Source organism: Mobula birostris, chromosome 5, assembly GCF_030028105.1.
Source record: "Mobula birostris isolate sMobBir1 chromosome 5, sMobBir1.hap1, whole genome shotgun sequence".
Lineage (NCBI taxonomy): Eukaryota > Metazoa > Chordata > Chondrichthyes > Myliobatiformes > Myliobatidae > Mobula > Mobula birostris.
The window spans coordinates 179,131,332-179,144,759 of NC_092374.1; the positions used below are offsets into that span (position 1 = coordinate 179,131,332).

General features: G+C 44.1%; 1 protein-coding gene across 1 annotated transcript in view; it reads right to left on the reverse strand.

Moving 5' to 3' along the window:
- The window catches only part of LOC140198430 (uncharacterized), a 49,949-nt gene extending 47,550 nt beyond the window's left edge, over positions 1-2,399 (reverse strand). Inside the window, exon 1 of the mRNA XM_072259520.1 lies at positions 2,358-2,399. The gene's annotated coding sequence lies outside the window, so the exon portion shown is untranslated. The remainder of the gene's footprint in view (positions 1-2,357) is intronic.
- Positions 2,400-13,428: the final 11,029 nt, after the last annotated feature.

The following is a 13,428-nucleotide window of genomic DNA, read 5'->3' on the forward strand; positions in this document are numbered from 1 at the left end:
ATTTAGAAAGAAAACAAATTGCCCAATTCATTAAAACAAGGTATGTCTATTTTAGATGTGATTAGTGTCCATTGGCATCCTGGACAGCACAAGCAACAGGTCCGAACGGCTTGTTTCTGTGCTGAACTGCTCTGCGGTCTACTGACTACAATAAAATACCGCAGATTGTTATTGAGCATTTCGTGGCTTAGTGAGCAAGGAGCGTTTTGGTTTCTTCAACACGCACACGTGGAAATATCAAATTAAATCAACATTAGTGACATACAAAAACACCCCACACTACTGTGCAGTGCGCACGCATACACACACCCGAACACATCACTCAGAAACAATAGGTTTCACTCGAGTGTCCGTCTGCAGCCGATGAGGGATTGAAACGATGGCCTGAATTGACTCCCTGGGAGACTCCACTTGCACTGTCAGACTCTGAACCTCACTGTACTGATTAGAATACCTTGTGCTGTGAGCTCTGATGTGCCTAAGTGTTTTCAAACAGATCCTAGAGTTGTAAACACAACATAATCTGCAGATGCTGGGATCAAAGCAACACTCACATCACGCTGGAGGAACTCAGCAGGTCGGGCAGCATCCGTGGAAACGATTATTTGATGTTTCGGGCCGGAACCCTTTGTCAGGACTGTAGAGGGAAGGGGCAGAGGCCCTATAAAGAAGGTGAGGGGAGGGTGGGAAGGAGAAGGCTGGTAGGTTCCAGGTGAAAAATAAATAAGGGGAAAGACAAAGGGGTGGGGGAGGGGAAGCAGGGAGGTGATGGGCAGGAAAGGTGAAGAAGGAATAGGGGAAAACACAATGGGTAGTAGAAAGAGGCGGAGACATGAGGGTGATAGGCAGTTGGGGGAGGGGGCAGAGTGACATAGGGATAGAGGAAGGGAGGGGGAGGGAATTACTGGAGGTTGGAGAATACTATGTTCATACCAAGGGGCTGGAGACTACCTAGATGGTATATGAGGTGTTGCTCCTCCAACCTGAGTTTAGCCTCATCATGGCAGTAGAGGAGGCCATGTATGGACATATCTGAATGGGAGTGGGAAGCAGAACTGAAGTGGGTGGCTACCGGGAGATCCTGTCTGTTGTGGCAGACAGAGCGGAGGTGCTCGACGAAGCGGTCCTCCAATCTGCGTCGGGTTTCACCGATGTAGAGCAGGCCGCACCGGGAGCACCGGATGCAATAGATGACCCCAACAGACTCACAAGTGAAGTGTTGCCTCACCTGGAAGGACTGTTTGGGGCCCTGAATGGTGACGAGAGAGGAGGTATAGAGACAGGTGTAGCACTTACGCTTGCAGGGATAAGTGCCGGGTGGGAGATCCGTGGGGAGGGACGTGTGGATAAGGGAGTCGCCGAGGGACCGATCCTTGCGGAAAGCGGGGAGGGGTGGAGAGGGAAAGATGTGATTAGTGGTGGGGTCCTGTTGAATGTGGCGGAAGTTGTGGAGGATAATGTGCTGGATCCGGAGGCTGGTGGGGTGGTAGGTGAGGACAAGGAGAACTCTGTCCCTGTTGTGGTGACGGGAGGATGGGGTGAGGGCCGAAGTACGAGAAATGGAGGAGATGCGGGTGAGGGCATCATTGATGACGGTAGAAGGTAAAATCCTAGAGTTGTTGTTAATGTAAGTGGCGATATTTGCAGGGAAAAGACACCCTGAATCTGTTTGAGTCTGGCTTCCTTCTCCGCAGACTGGGAAGGAGTCGTGCAGAATTTTTTTTTTCTGATTCGCACAATAGTTTCGTTTTCCACTGCAGAGATTTTCCGAGAAACGCTGAATTATGGATTGTGTGGTGCCGAACGACAAATGGGACAAAGGTCCTCTGCTTCCACACTGGCACAGGAAGAGTTAGGAAAAGGAGGTGGTACAGAACACCAGATGTCACAGTCAAAATCAAGTTTATTGTCATACACACAAGAACATGGATGAACAGGTGCAATTAAAACTTTGTTGCATCAGCTTCCCAGGCACAGAACATCATTTAAGTTGCGTTCAGAAAAAAAAACACAAATCATTCACTTCGTTAGTGCAAGAGATGTCTATTTCAGATGTGATTAGCATTGGCATTCTGGTCAGCATAGACCCCATGTCTGAATGGCTTGTTCCTGTGCTGTACTGCTCTGAGGTCTGATCTAACATCACTGACTACAATAAAATAATGCAAAGCGGTTTGTTATTGAGCGTTTAGTCGTTTCGAGAACAAGGGGCGGTTTGGTTTCTTCAACTTACACAAGTTGAAATATCAATTTAAACCAACAATTCGTGACTTAAAGAAACAGCCCACACTACTGTGCACCCGCGCACACATACACGCACCCCAATACTTCACTCAGAAACAACAGGTTTCACTCACCTGTAGATGGAGTGTCCACCTGCAGCTGATGAGGGATTGAAACGAGTGGTCTCCCTGGGAGATCCTACCTGCACTGTCAGTACGGGGGTCCGACTCTGAACCTCACGGGCTGACTAGAGACAACGCGCTGGCAACTCTGATGTGCCGAGGTGTCTTCAAACAAATCCTGGCGTTGTTATTAATATACGTGGCGATATTTGAAGAGAAAAGACACCCTGAATTTGTTCGAGTACAGCCCTGGGTTCACTCTCCGCAGACCTTGACGGAGTCGTGCAGATTACTTTCTGTTTCGCACAACAGTTTCGTTTTCCAGTGCAGAGACTTTCCGAGAAACACTGAGTTAAGTATCGATCGACAAATAGACAGATCCTTTGCTTCAACAGAAGAAGTTTCAGCTGACATGCTGCAGAGTACTCACTCTGCACACTGTCAGTTGAGGAAAAGAGAGGGGAGGACGTGGGGAGAGATTCCCGGAAGTTGGAGAAACTGATGTTCAGGCCATCAGGTGTCCACCGATTACAATTCAGCATCCGATTCCCACTCCAACAGATCTGTCTGTGGCCACTGCTACTGCCACCTCATATTGCACTTGGGTAGTGTCCAACCTGGATTTTACTATCCTCCCGTACTTTCTACCCTGCCCTATATTCCCCTCCCTGTTTCCTTTTTTTATCCATTCCCCAGCCCTCATGAACAGCTCATCGCCTCTATCTGGTTCCCCTCCTCATTTTCTTTACTCCTTGGAGCGCTGTGGTCTCCATTACATTTCTTTTTCTTCAATCCTTCACCCCACCTACATAAGGTCCCCCTTATGTGGCCTCACCTATCACCCACAATCTTCTATTCACATCTTCCTCCTCACACTACCTTTCGATTATGTTGTTTCCAATTCATTCTCCCTCCTTCTTGCCTAATTTGATTTGCTCCAGCCTAATATTATCCCACAAGGTCCATACTTACCCTGATCTGTGGCTATGAGAAGTTCAGAAGTTAAGTTCAATTTTCAATTTTTAGTTTCAATATTATTCAACCATACATGAATGTAGCCAAAAGGAAAAGAGTTCCTCCAAGGCCAGTTTTGAAAGCACATTATCAAAAGCACACAGGACACTGCACATAACACAAAAAACACATATGGTAACTGTTTTGGGAAAAAAAAAATACAGTCACAGAGGAAAGGAAGATAGCCAAATATCTGGAGAGGCATGACTGTAGATTGTCCTGGTCCAGCTTGTCCTTCCACCCAGCGAACACCAGAAGGCACTGTTGGGAGCAGCCAGCACCCACCCCAGCTTGATCCAACGTGTTCAGCAGAGGCCTCTGCTTTTTCCTACAGTGACTCAACTCTCTATGCCTGAGTAACTGCCACAGGCCATGGCATCTGAGGGGACCTTGCAGCCTATCCCTATTCCTCACCAGAATTGAGGAAAATGCAGCTCCGCCGCTGTCAGTCTTCCCATTGAATGGATTTACAGTATTCTATGTGAACAATGTCCAAAATGAGCTTGCAAGCTCCATAAAAATGTCTAAGATGATCACTCGCTCCACCTCGTGGATTGTCCAATGTCTCGGCATAATGGCATGCAGTACGTCCAAGCAGAAACACAACAATAATACATCATAATTCAGCTCAGTCACTATTGAGTAATTTGCTAATGGCATTGATGGAATCGTCCTTCAGAACTTGAAGTACAGAGTATCCAGCAGAGACTTGTGATCATAAAGAAGACTTACACAATCAATAAATGCACCTTTATTTGAACCAAAGTGGCCACTGCCTCTGATCACACCATTGTCTTATGGTCAGTATTCCCTGTATGATTACTCAATATCCGGTCCATGACATCCCTCATCTAGTTGGTTTAGAACATAAAACCATTAGAAATAGGAGCAGAATTAGGTCACCTGGCCTATTGAGACTGCTCATCCATTCCATCATGGTTGATTTATTTATCACTCCAAAACCCGTTTCCTGCCTTTATTTTTCCCTTTCAGGGTGTTTTTGAAGGCACTGACCTGGAGTTACATGCTTACTTCGGTTCTTTGCGGGGAGGGTTGCTGTCACAACAGGAGACCCGTGTGTCATCAGGGGAGTCGCAAGATCTACTGCTGTCTGCCCAAAGACCTGGGATCTTTGGGAACAGAGCTCGGAAAAAGCGATGTAACGGACTTTTAACATCATAAACCTGCGAGTTGTTTGTTATGTATCCCCACTTTCTGGGAAAAACAGAGACACCTCTTTCTCCCTTATTAAGGAGAGAGAGAGAGCCTGTGGAATGTCGAATGCTGGTGGAAAAGCGAAGACTTAGGGGTAACTGCAAGTCTGTGTCTTTGCTACTGCTTTGCTCATGCTTGAGTGCCCAGTGGTGGGTGCTGGCGGGGGAGGGAGGATCGTCGCTTGACGCTGCTTACATGTAGGAGGGAGGGGAGCTGGGGGGAATTTAGGGTTCTTATATTTGACTGTCGTTCATGCTTTGGGGCACTTCTCTGTTTTCATGGATGTTTGCGAAGATAAAGAGTTTCATGATGTATAATGTTTTTATTTCTCTGATATTAAATTGGACCTTTGAACCTTCAAATTCCTTAGATTCACAATTTCTGGCAAAAGAATTTTTCCTCATATTATCCTTAATGAATGTCCCTCAATTCTAAGACTGGGTCTGCTGGTCCTAGATCCCCCCACTATAGAAAACTTCCAACACCTTCTAACTCTGACTTATCTTTTTTCCTCCAGTCCTGAGGAAGGGGCTTGGCCTGAAATGTCAACTCTACTCATTTTAATAGATGCTGCCTGCTGACTCCCTCCAGCATTTTGTCTGTGTTCCTCAGCATTACATCCTTGCTTCTATATTCTAGTCCTCTCAAAATGAATGCTAACTCTGCAACTCCCTTCTTTACCACTGACTCAATCTGCAAGTTAACCTTTATGGAATGTTGCACGAGGACCCCCAATCCATTTGCAACTCTGTCTTTTGAATTTTCTCCCTATTTAGAAAATAATTCACTTCTTTATTCTCTCTGCTAAAGTGCAGGGGAATGCAACTTGTTACACAATACTACATCTGCCACTTCATTGCCCTTTATTCCCAATCTCTCAGTCCTTCTGAGATACCCTGCTTCCTCTTGTCCTGTCCCTATTACTCCAACTATCTGCATATTGTCCACAAACCTGCCCCCAAAACCATCAATTCTTTCATCCAAATCATTGCCATATAATGTGATAGGAAACTGTCCCAACATCAATCCTTGTTGCACACCACTAGTGGCAGAGAAGCAGACTAGGGCCCTTTATTCCAACTTTTTGCACCCTGCCAGTCAACTAATCTATGTATTCCAGTACATTTCCTGTGATATCATGGAGCTCTTACCTTGGTAAGCAGCCTCATGTGTGGTGTATTGTCAAAGACTTCTGCAAATCAAAATAAACAGTTTCCAATGACACTCCTTTGTCTATCATGGCTGTTATTTCCTTAAGGATTTCCAACAGATTTGTCAAACAAGATTTCCCATTCAGAAAACCATGCTGACTTTGGCCTGTTTTATCATATGACTCCAAGTACCCCAAAACCTGATCTTTAACATAGATGCCAACATATTGATCCAGTGGCTTGATCCTGTGTTGTTCTGCTCTGGTCTGATCTAACATTACTGACTACAATAAAATACCGCAAAGCCAATTGTTATTGAGCGTTTAGTCGCTTCATGAACAAGAGTCGGTTTGGCTTCTTCAGCTTACACACAAGTGGAAGTATCAATTTAAACCAACAATTAGTGAATTACAGGAAACTTCACACTACTGTGTGTGCGCACAGACATACACACAACCCCCAATACTTCGCTCAGAAACAACAGGTATCCATCTGCAGATATACTTTCAGATTCGCACATCAGTTCAGTTTTCCAGTGCAACGACTTTCTGAGAAATACTGAATTATGTATTGTGTGGTACTGAATGACAAATGGGACAGAAGTCCTTTGCTTCAACAGAAGTTGTTTCAGCCAACATGTCCCATTTTGTTTCTTGATGTTGCATTAATTTCCATCTCTTCTACCACTTAATAGTAACCGCCATGACATTGAGGAGTTTAATGTTGGTCACTTTTTAATGGCTTCCTTCCAGTTTCTTGTTTTCTGGCTGCCTCTAGGCAAAGAAATCTCATAGTTGTACAATTTTTACATACTGTGATAATAAAAGTGCTGTGAAATTTGAACTTGAACTAAAGAGGGAAAAGATGAAATATGAAGGATAAGCTAGACAATAACATCAAAGAGGATAGAAAAAGTTTTTTTTAACTATATGTAATGCCCTGCTAAAGGTTTCACTGCTAATGTAATGGCCTCTCTGTAATGTTTCACTGCTAATGTAATGGTTTCTCTGTAGAAGCAAAGTTTGGGTTATGACTAGAGATAATGGGGATTTTGGAATGTGCGCCAATCCAATGAGGAGCATGTTGTTCTTTCTTGTGGGTCTGAGAGCAGGGGTTTCACAATCTCTTATCGGTGAGAGATAAAGATAGAAGACGCAAATGGAGAGAGTTGGTAGACGGCTGGACGAAGTGGACTGGGAGTGAGGCTCCGAAGGTCCGCAACGCTCGTCAGTGGTCGATGGAGAATGAATGGACAGAACTGTGAGCTCCAACGTGTGCATGAGACTGTTTTGTTAAAATGTGTCCTTTTTCTTTCTACTTTCTTTACTAACCCTACAGTCAGATTAAGATTTATAAAGTTCAACCATTTTATTGCATGTGGTGTACTGTCTGCTTTTTTACGGCTCAGATCTGTAACCGGGCAACACAGCACGCAACAGCCACACAAACGAGATTCCTCTGTTTGGCTGGGCCAGAGGCTGTCTCCCCCTAGACTAATGCGTGCAGGCCGAACATGAGGGTTACATATATAAAGAGTAAAATTGAGATCAGAATGGATATCAAACCACTAGATGATTACACTAGAGAGGTAGTAATGGAAGACATAAAAATGACTGCTGAATTTAATACATATTTTGTATCAGTCTTTACAGTGGAAGACACTAGCAGAATGCCAGAAATGCAAAAGTGTCAGGGGGCAGAAGTGAGCGTCATTGCTATTACTATGGAGAAGGTGCTTGGCAAGCTGAAAGTTATGAAGATAGATATATTACCTGGACAAGATGGGGTACAACCTGGTGTTCTGAAAGAGGTATCTGAAGAGATTATGACTAGATTCTAGAAAGGTTGCTGAAGACAGCAAAATTGCAAATGTCACTCCACTTTTTAAGAATGGAGGGTGGCTGAGAGAGAAAATTATTGGCCAGATAGCCTGACTTCAGTGTGTCACAACCAGAGATTCAGCCGCGCAGCGGATTCAGCAATTGCACTCGTGAATATGCACGTGTCAGCTAATTATCATTTAATTGTGAAAGTTTTTAACTCCATTCATTCCGTTGAAGTATTTGTTGAGATTTGAACACATTAACACTTTGTTGCCTGCATTCTGCCTTGCCTGAGATGTTGGACTGTTGCTTCAACTGAATCTGAAGACTAGCGGTATTCATTTAATTCTTCCTCGCTCTTTGCAGCCGCAGTGTAGGCTTCGTTTTCCATTTGGGAGTTTAAGTTAACGGCCCTGTCTGGCCTAGTGCTTATTGTTCTCATACCCTTTAACACTGTTCGCATTAAAGCCAGTGACCTATCGACCCGTGTCAGTGTCTCTTATTCCACAATTGGGCCAGGTCCGCACGCGGAGACACAGAGATTGGAACGATGTTGGAGTCTATTATCACAAATGCTAAATTGTACTGAATGGACACTTAATGGCCTGAACATCAGTTTCTCCAACTTTGAGTAACGCTCCCCACACACCTCCCCCACCCACTCTCTTTTTCTTGACTGACAATGTGGAGAGAGAGTGCCATCCTACAAATCTGCAGCACGTCAGCTGAAGCTTCCGCTGTCGAAGCTAAGCTTCTTTGTCGCATTTGTAGGTCAGTACTGCACAAGACACATTCAGTGTCTTTGCACCGGAAAACAAAACTGATAAGCAAATCAGAAAGTAAATCCGCACATCTCTAATTTGGGTTTAAACAAAGATGTATTTTTTAAGATAGCAAGTCACTGCTGAATTCTAAGAACTTTAAGTACTGAGGGACGATTCCATCCATGCCATCAGCAAATGACTCAATAGCGATGGTGTTGACATTTGGACTGTGACCTGCAATTGTGGTGAGACCTTGGGCAATCCAACAAATGGATCGAGTGATTGTCTTGGACACTTTTATTGGGCTTGCAAGACCTTGTTGGACATTGATAATGTAGAATCTTGCAACTCTGTTCATTGGCAAGACCAACTGAGGGGAGCTACCCTAACCAAATAGCATCTATGGAAAAATGTACAGTTGCGTTTCGGCCGAGACCCTTTGGTAGGATTCAGCCTGAAAGGCCTTGGCCCAAAACCTCAGCTTCTATTTTCTGTAGATGCTGCCTGGCTTGCTGAGTTCCTCCAGCGTTTTGAAAGTAAAAGCCAAAGAGTGTGTTGAAAGTAAACTATCGGCTAGCTAGTATGACCTTAGTGGTTGGGAAGATGTTGGAGTCGAGTATTAAGAATGTGGTGTCAGGAGACCTGGAGGCACATGATAAGACAGGCTGCAGTCAGCATGGTTTCCTCAAGGGAAAATCTTGCCTGACATATCTGACAGAATTCTTTGAAGAAATAACAAGCAGGATAGACAAAGGAGGATCGGAGGATATTGTGTGGTGGATTTTCAGAAGATCTTTGACAAGCTGCCACACATGAGGCTGCTTAACAAGCTGTGAGCTCATGGTGTTACCAAAAGATTTTATCATGGGTAAAGCAGTGGCTAACTGGCAGGAGGAAAAGAGTGGGAATAAAGGGAGCCTTTTCTGTTTGGCTGCCAATAACCAGTGGTGTTCCATGGGGGTCTGTGTTAGGACTAATTCTTTTTATGTTATATGTCAGTGATTAGGATGGTGGAATTGATAGCTTTGTTGTAATGTTAGCAGGCAATATGATGATAAGTGGAGGGGCAGGTTGTTTTGAGGAAGTAGAGGGGCCATAAGAGGAGATAGAGAGATTAGTAGAATAGGTAAAAGAATGGCAGATGGAATACAGCCTTGGAAAGTGTATGGTCATGGATTTTGGCAGAAAAAATAAAAGGCTTGACTATTTTCTAAATGGAGAGTAAATACAAAAAAACAGAGGTGCAAAAGGACTTGGGAGTCCTTGTTCCGGATTCTCTAAAGGGTAATCTGAAGGTTGATTCTGTGGTGAGGAAGGTAAATTTGATTTTAGCATTCACTTCCAGAGGGCTAGAATATAAAGGCAAGGATGTAATGTTGAAACTTTATAAAGCACTTGAGAGGTTTCACTTGGAGTATTGTGAGCAATGTTGGGCCCCTTATCTGAGAAAGGATGTGCTGAAACTGTAGAGGGTTCAAAGAAGGTTCAGGCAAATGATTCCAGGATTGAATGGATTTTATTCACTGGAATCCAGAAGAATGAGGAGTGAACTTGTTGAAACCTATTGAATGGCGAAAGGCCTTTGCAGAGTGGATTTGGAGAGAAGATGTCCCATGATGGGAGAGTCTAAGACCAGAGGACATGGCCTCAGAATTAATTGGTGTCCAGAGATAAGGAGAAATTTCTTTAGCCAGAAAGTGGTGAACCTGTGGAATTCTTTGCCACAGGCAGCCGTGGGGGTCAAGTCTTTATGTATATTTAAGGCAGGGGTTGATAAATTCTTGATTGTCCAGGCCTGGAAGGGATACGGGGAGAAGGCAGAAGATCATAATCAGACTCTGAATCAGGTTTATTATCACCAGCCTGTGTCATGACATTTGTTAACTCAGCATCAGCAGTACAGTGCATTACATGATAATACAGAAAGAAAAAATGTAAATGAATTACAGTAAGTATATATGTATATTGAATAATTAGATTAAAAATAGTGCAAAACAGAAGTAATATGGGAAAAAAAGTTGAGGTAGTGTTCATGGTTTCAATATTCATTGAGGAATCAGATAGCAGAGGGAAAGAAGCTGTTCCTGAATCGCTGAATGTGGGCCTTTAGGATTCTGTACCTCTTTTCTTGCAGTAACAATGAAAAGTGGGCATGCTGTGGGTGATGGAGCTTAATCATGGATGCTGCCTTTCTGAGGCACCGCTGCTTGAAGATGTCTTGGATACTATGGAGACTAGTACCTCAGATGGAGCAGAAGAATTTTACAAATTTCTGTAGCTTCTGTCAATCCTCTGCTCCTATATCTTATGGTCTTATTGTCTCTCAATCTAATAAGTTACAGGCAATAAAGTCCTAGTCTGCACAATTTTTCCTTGTAACTTAGGCCTCCAAGTCCAGCCAACATACTGCTAAATCACTTCTGTACCCTCACAAGGTTAATAACATTTTTCCTAGAGAAGGGCAACCAAAACTGTACATAATACTCCAAGTGCAGACATAGCAAATTATTCTGTATCTGCAAAATAACTTCCCAATTCCTGTACCTGGTGCCCTATCTGACGAGGGCCAGTAGGCCAAACACATTCTTCACTACAACACACATAAAAGTTGCTGGTGAATGCAGCAGGCCAGGCAGCATCTCTAGGAAGAGGTGCAGTCGACGTTTCAGGCCGAGACCCTTCGTCAGGACTAACTGAAGGAAGAGTGAGTAAGGGATTTGAAAGTTGGAGGGGGAGGGGGAGATCCAAAATGATAGGAGAAGACAGGAGGGGGAGGGATGAAGCCAAGAGCTGGACAGGTGATTGGCAAAAGGGATACGAGAGGATCATGGGATAGGAGGTCTGAGAAGGAAGACAAGTGGGGGGGAACCCAGAGGATAGGCAAGGGGTATATTCAGAGGGTCAGAGGGAGAAAAAGGAGAGTGAGAGAAAAAATGTTTGTATAAAAATAAGTAACAGATGGGGTACGAGGGGGAGGTGGGGCATTAGCGGAAGTTAGAGAAGTCGATGCTCATGCCATCAGGTTGGAGGCTACCCAGACGGAATATAAGGTGTTGTTCCTCCAACCTGAGTGTGGCTTTATCGTTACAGTAGAGGAGGCCGTGGATAGACATGTCAGAATGGGAATGGGATGTGGAATTAAAATGTGTGGCCACTGGGAGATCCTGCTTTCTCTGGTGGACAGAGCGTAGATGTTCAGCAAAGCGGTCTCCCAGTCTGCGTCGGGTCTCGCCAATATATAAAAGGCCGCATCGGGAGACCAATATATAAAAGGCCACATCGGGAGATGTGCTGAACACCTACCCTCTGTTACTTATTTTTATACACACATTCTTTCTCTCACTCTCCTTTTTCTCCCTCTGTCCCTCTGAATATACCCCTTGCCCATCCTCTGGGTCCCCCCACCCCCCCGTCTTTCTTCCCGGACCTCCTGTCCCATGATCCTCTCGTATCCCCTTTTGCCAATCACCTGTCCAGCTCTTGGCTCTATCCCTCCCCCTCCTGTCTTCTCCTATCATTTTGGATCTCCCCCTCCCCCTCCAACTTTCAAATCCCTGACTCACTCTTCCTTCAGTTAGTCCTGACCAAGGGTCTCGGCCTGAAACGTCGACTGCACCTCTTCCTAGAGATGCTGCCTGGCCTGCTGCGTTCACCAGCAACTTTTATGTGTGTTGCTTGAATTTCCAGCATCTGCAGAATTCCTGTTGTTTACATTCTTCACTACCCAAGCGACCTATGACACGGATTTCAGTCAACTATACACTTGTACTCTTCTGACCTGCTGATCCATAACACTACAAACAGGACTACCAGTCACAGTGTAAATCCTTTCCTGCTGTGCACTCCCAAAATACAATACTTCACATTAAACTGAATTGAAAGTCATTTGCCAAACCTCAACCCTTCAGTTTTGAACTGATCAACAGTCCTTGTAATTTTATATAGGCTTCCACACTACCTACCTTAGTATCATTACACACTAACCATGACTTATACACTTTCATCCAAAAATACATAAACAAACTGCATAGGTCCCAACATTGACCTCCGTGACATAAAATTTGACACAGGCCTTCATTCTGAGAAATAACCCTCTCCTTAACTCTAACCCAGTTATGAATCCAATTTACCTTTTTACCATGCACAAAGCCAGGCAGACTCCTCCTAATGAGACTGTCTATCCAAATGTTGTTAGATCCTGTCCTTCAGAATTCCCTCCATAACATCTCCTCTACTGACATCAGACTGGCAGGGCTGTATTTCCCTCACTTGTTTTTGCTACCTTAAATGATGGGACAGCAGTGAATACCCCAGTCTTTGGGAACTTCATCTTTGGCTAATTATAAAGCAAATATTACAGTATGGCCCCCTTCAGTTTCTTTATCCAGTCTCCCACAACGTCGGAGATGTTCTTGGTCAGACTCTGGGGATTTATCCACCTGAAAGCACTGTAGGGCTGCCAATACTTCCTCCTGATCATCTGAATTTCCTCCAATACATCTCCATTGTTTCCCTTAACTCTTGCAAAAACATGAAATTTTCCTCGGTAACCAATGAGGAGTTACATTTATTAAATCTCCCACCTGCGGCTTGCTCCCTAGCCACCATAATAATTGAAACTTCAAAGCAATTGATTATCAGCATACATACCTGTCCCTCATACAATCCTGAGATTCTTTTTCTGTGGGTATACTTAACAAATCTATAGAACAGTAACTATAAACAGGATCTCTAAACTGTAAACATCAGTAACTGTAAACTGAAAACAGACTGTGCAAATGCAGATAATAAATAAATAGCAATAAATAATGATCATGAAATAACAAGATAAAAGAGTCCTTAAGTGGGTGTAATTATCCCCTTTTTTTCAAGAGCCTGATGGTTGAGTTCTTGAACCTGGTGGTGTGAGTTCCGAGGCACCTGTCCATTCTGCCTGATGGCAGCAGTGAGCACAGCGTGTGGCCTGGGTGGTGAGCATCTCTGATGATGGAAGCCGCTTTTCTGCAGATTCTTTTTAAAGCTATAGAACCTCTTGGGACTTTCCTCAACCTTTCTAACCAGATCCATTTCATACCTTTTCTTTCCCTTCCTGATATCCCTATGGAAGATCTTAATG